A 5,370-nucleotide genomic window follows, 5' to 3' on the forward strand; every position below is an offset into this window, starting at 1 on the left:
AAAGTGACTGTTGGAGACCTAATGTCCTGGTGGCAGGCGACATCCTGTTGAAAAGTTTGTTCTCACATCTTCATTTTTTTAAGCATACATTTCTCTAATGTTTATTTAGTTATTCCTGATGCTGTGACCTTCACCCCTCCCTTTAGAGAGGTAAGTCAGTTTCCGTGGGGCCCTCTCTTAACCTACACTTTGCCAAAGCTGCTAGTGGCACAAACAGCCCTCTGGCAGGTTAGCCTCGGAAATCCAAGGATGCTCGGCATCCCCCAGGTCTCCAGTGCCATGACTTCACCTGTGAGCAGGAGCCAGCCATAGCCCTGCTCAGCCCAGGCTGCGAACATGGTGTGTGAGGGTGTTTGAGCACACTCAGAAAAGCTCCATTTTCCACTCTTGGTTCTTCTACCAAAAGCTAGAGAAAAGTCACTTCTTACTTGGCCTCATGGCCTGGGGACTGGAGCTCCTCTGCCCTTCTGGCATCGGTTTTATTTCCTCAGCTGTTGTGAGTTGTAGCAATTAGTCCCACCTTCGGGGCCGCCTCCTTGTCTTAGAAGACAAGGACCATGTCTACCCTACGTTGAGCATCCTGGGTTAAATAAAATATATGACTGAAATGAATTTTACCTGTGCCTTTTAACTTTTTCTGTAATGTGGTTACTAGAAACATTTAAATTACATGTGTGGTTTGCATTATATTTCTTTTGGCAGTGTAGGTTATAGCTCCCTTTATCCATATAGTGAACTTCATGGACCTGCCTGGGTTGTTGGGCTGGGTTGAGAGGGTTGGGGGCAGAGGTGGGCACGAGATGCTCTGAATGGCTAGCTCATCTTCCAGATGGTAATGCTTTGACCCCTGTAGTAGGGTGTAATGAGTTGAATGATGGCCTCCCCAAAAGATATGTCTACCCGGAGCCTGTGCATGTGATGCTATTTGGAAAAAGGTTTTTGCAGATGTAATTAAAGGATCTTGAGGTGATATCCTCAATTATCCAGGTTGGCCCTAAATCTAACAACATGTGTCCTTTTAAGAAGAGGAGAAGACATCAAGAAGGCTATGTGAAGACAGAGGCCAAGACTGAGTGAGGTACCATATTCCCAAGCCAAGGACGGCCAGAGATTGCTGGCGGCTGCCAGAAGCTGCAAGAGAAGCATGGAATGGATTCTCCCTCAGAACCTTCAGAAGGAAACCCCCTACCAACGCGCTGGTTTTGGACTTCTGTCCCCCGGAATTGGGAGAGAATAAACTTCTGTTGGTGTGAGCCACCTAGTTTGTAGTGATTTGTTAGGCAGCTCCGGGAAACTAATACGTTCAGCCGACAGTTCATTGGTTTAGCACATAAAAGCCCTTTCTGTACTTACACAAAGACCCTGCAGGTGAGGTGACAGGAATGGGGAAAAGACCCTATTCTTGGTTACTTCATACCAGGCCGATGAAGGCTCCATTCCTGGAACATTGGCACAGTAAGGGAACAGTTTGCAGGAGTTGTCATGTGCTGCTTTTCTGTTTTTTACCCAGAAAGCAATAAGTGTCATTTTTGTCCACATTTCCTTGGCCAGAACTCATCACGTGGCCCTGCCTCGCCTGGGAAATGGGGCAGTGGGGGCAGAACAGATGGAATGTCAGATGAGTACTACTCTGCCACAGATAACACAGACGATACCTGTTGATGATGAGTTCATCGAAGCTGAGTAAAGGCTCAGGCATAATGCTGGGCCCATCTGCTTGATGAAAAAATGAAGGCCTGAGCTCTTTAAAGTCAAGGCCTGCATTTCTTTCTCTCTCATACCAGGCTCTCTTCCTCTCACTTTGTCTGCACTTAGCAAATGTTGGTCGAGTTGAATAAATGAGGCATTTAAAATCCGTTCCAATTTTTGGTCTGACCGACAGTGCTTCTTCTCTCAGAATAGTCTTGCTGATAGAATTGTCTGCTTGGAGAATGTTCATGATGGCGGTGGGTCGAGATCCAGCTATGACAAGTTATTGTATTTGGTTGGCAAGAAAATACCAAAGTCATTGCATTTTTAAGGGATCTCCTTAAAACCTCATTCTACAGACACGATAGCAAAATTTGGTGCCTGTTAACTAGTGGTCAGGGTACAGGATTTATTTAAAAGTTAGACAACTTAAGCCTGAATCCTGGTTCTTCCATTGCTTTGTATGACATCTTGAGCTGGTTACTTAGTCATTCTAAGCCTGTGTTCTCACCTATAAAAGAAGAGACGAAAATACCTAGCTCTCAGGGTTGTTATAAAGATTTTATTGACAGCCGTATTAATTTCTCAGGGCTGCCGTGACAAATGACCACAAACTGAATGGCTTAAAAAACAGAAATTTATTCTTTCACAGTTTTGGAGTCTGGAAGTCCAAGATCAGCACGTCACGGGGGTCGGTTCCTTCTGGCGGCTCCGAGCGTCTGTTCCATGCCTCTCTCCTCGCTTCTGGTGGTTGCCGTCAGTCCTTTCGTTCCTCGGCTTGTAGATGCATCACTCCAATCTCTGCCTCCATCTTCATACGGCCTTCTTCTCTGTGTCTGCATCCAGATTTCTCTCTTACAAGGATACCAGTCATTGGATTGGAGTCCACCCTGATCCAGTATGACCTCTTCTTAACTTGATTACCTCTGCAAAGACCTTCTTTCCAAATAAGGCCATATTCACAAGTCCTGGAGGTTAGAATTTGAATCTATCTTTTCAGGGGACACAATTTTATCCACTATGATAGCATAGGTAAAGTACTAACACAGTGTGCGTACAAGCTAGGCCTTCAATAAATAATAGTTTCCATTACTCTTCTGAGAGTATTTGGGAAAACCTATGTGGATGAAACTTTCCAACTGAATTTTGCTGTATTCTCAGACGTTTGAGATTATAGTACCAATAAAACCAGAGCATTTTCTGTTGTTGTTCTTGTTGTTGTTGTTTTTCGTGACGTACAGCTTTTATTTGCAATACAGTGCTCTTCTAGAGTATGTATAAGAGCCGCCATGCATCTCAATTACAGAATAAGTTTGGCATTTGGATTTTGAGAGACTTTACCCCGGTGCTGTCATGGTTTCCTTCGGGCACTTTTGTCTTGCTTAACCATGCAAAATAGAAAATGCACACGAATAGTTCCCCAAAATGAGGCCTGTCGTTACTGCTTCTCTTACCTCCGGGGCTCCAGACTGCAGAAGCTTATTCACTGCAAGGCAATGAGAGCTCTAAATCTCCCACCTCCATAGATTACATTCCATATTACCCTCGAACGTGGCAAAATTAATTGTGGCCAAGGCAGGGGAGACAGGAAAACCTATAATGGTTTATCATATTTTGCAGGCTTTGCGAGGGCCGTAAATTTAAGGCATATAAGAATTGTATTTATTCCTTAGACTTCACAGATTTGTCATCTTCCCTTTCTCTGAGGACGATGAGTTCTTTAAGACAACAAGGTCTCTGATTTTGAAGTAGAAAGAGGGGCTTGGCATGGAGACGTTCCCCGTGTCCCAGACTGTAGAGCTGTCCCTCTCGAGCTTCTTGGATTAGATGGCTGTCAATAGCTGAATTATTAATGCCGGGGTGCTGGTGGAAGGGGCTGCTTCTGTCCATTGCCTCTCCTCTGACATCAGCTGTGTAATAGCCTCAGGTGTAGGAGTCACATTTCACATGGAGTAGTTCATAACTTGAGTAGGGATGTGTGTGTGTGTGTATGTGTGTGTGTGTGTGGTGGAAGGAGCTCATAGCGACCTCTGACTATGTTTTGTGATTGTCCTTGTGTCTGAAACTTTGCAATGCAAGAATTTACATCTTGGGGTTGGATCCATCTTGGAGCCAGCTTAAACAAGGAAATTTACTCACAACTAACTTCTCTTGACCATTCAACAGCCCCTATTATCATGGAAGGGCCCCTTGTCTTAATCTACTTGGACAATGAAAATGTATATTCCAAAGGTTGAGATTCTCAGAAATGACAGGTCCTTCACAATGATAGCGAAGCACATGTGGCCATAGATTCTCTGGTGGCCATGTCAATGGGAATGCAGCTTTGATTCGATCGATGATCTTTATCTCCTTTTCCAAAGTGAAAGTCTACGAATTGATTTTTTTTTAAATCACAGAATGGTGTAACTGCCTCTCAGTAATCCCGTAGCCCACTGGCTTCAGACTTCATTGACAGCGACCCATAGAAACACATGTAGATGCCCACAGAAACTTTTGTACATGAATGGTTCATAGCCATGTTCTTCATAATAGCCCCAAAGTGGAAGCTGCTTAAATGTCCGTCAGTGGATGAATGGATAAACAGATGCGTTATGTGCAGGCAGTGGAGGCTTACTCCGCCATAAAAAGGAACAAAGTACTGATGTAGGCTACAACATGACTAACCCTTGAAAACGTGATGCTCAGTGAAAGAAGCCAATCACAAAAGACCCCATTTTTGAATGATCCTCTTTACATGAAATGTCCAGAATAGGTAAGTCCTTGAAGACAGAAAGTAGATTGGTGGCAGCCTAGGGCTAAGGTGGGTGTTTGGGAAGAAGTAGGGAGTGACTGTAAAGGCCACTGAGTTAGTTGTACACTTTAAATGGATGATCTGTGTGGTATGTGAATTATATCTCAATAAAGCTGTTAAAAGTCAAGTTTACATTGCAAACTAGAACATTTATATAAAGTTGAATCAAAACCTACTCTTTCCGTCTCCATACATCCTGATTTATTCTAGTCCATTCCATTTCTTTAAAAAGAATGGACGTGACCCACAAAATTGATTCCATACCCACACTTTTCTAGATTCCTCTCCATTTTTTACAGATGAAAAAAACAAGTCCCAGAGCTTAAGAAATGGGTTCAAGGTCACACGGTTTATCAGTGACTGAGTCGTGACTACAAACTCGGTAGTCTCAACATGCATTCTGCTGTGCTAGCCAAGAGGTTGGATATTCTTTTAAAAGATTCATTGGACTTTAGGATTAAAAAAAAAGGTACTGTCAGTGAATGGCCTCCTGGTAAACACCTTTGCCTTGGGGTCTGGAATGGTTAGGGAAGCTCAGGGCACAAGGAAGGACTGGATGCATGGTTTTTCGTCAAGCACAATATTCGATGCATAAACACCGCATGGACTCAGCTTATCCAGGAGGCCCCATTTTTTTTTTTTTTTTTTTTCAGGCAAAGACGCTATCTTCTGAATATGGCAGCGTAGAAACAGTAGAAATTCCTAGCTGCCAGGCTGTTAGCCCTTCTACGGAAAGTAAACTTCAAAATAGGGGATGATAGGAAATTAGGAAAAATATAGGAAATTAGGGAGAAAAGAGGAGCTGGGTTCCCTTACAGCTCTTGAATTAGCTGATTGGTATTATTAATTAATTGTGCCCTAAGTGCACAGCCCTGGCTGGAGATGCA

The 5,370-nt window shown here is 43.5% G+C and overlaps 1 long non-coding RNA gene across 1 annotated transcript in view; it reads right to left on the bottom strand.

Moving 5' to 3' along the window:
- Positions 1 to 872: 872 nt before the first annotated feature.
- The window catches only part of LOC111737780, a 43,530-nt gene continuing 39,032 nt past the window's right edge, over positions 873 to 5,370 (bottom strand). The window contains exon 3 of the long non-coding RNA XR_002779557.1: positions 873 to 1,168. This is a non-coding gene — a long non-coding RNA (uncharacterized LOC111737780). The remainder of the gene's footprint in view (positions 1,169 to 5,370) is intronic.

The sequence above is a fragment of the Pteropus vampyrus genome, unplaced genomic scaffold (genome assembly GCF_000151845.1).
Source record: "Pteropus vampyrus isolate Shadow unplaced genomic scaffold, Pvam_2.0 Scaffold31, whole genome shotgun sequence".
In the NCBI taxonomy this organism is placed as follows: Eukaryota; Metazoa; Chordata; class Mammalia; order Chiroptera; family Pteropodidae; genus Pteropus; species Pteropus vampyrus.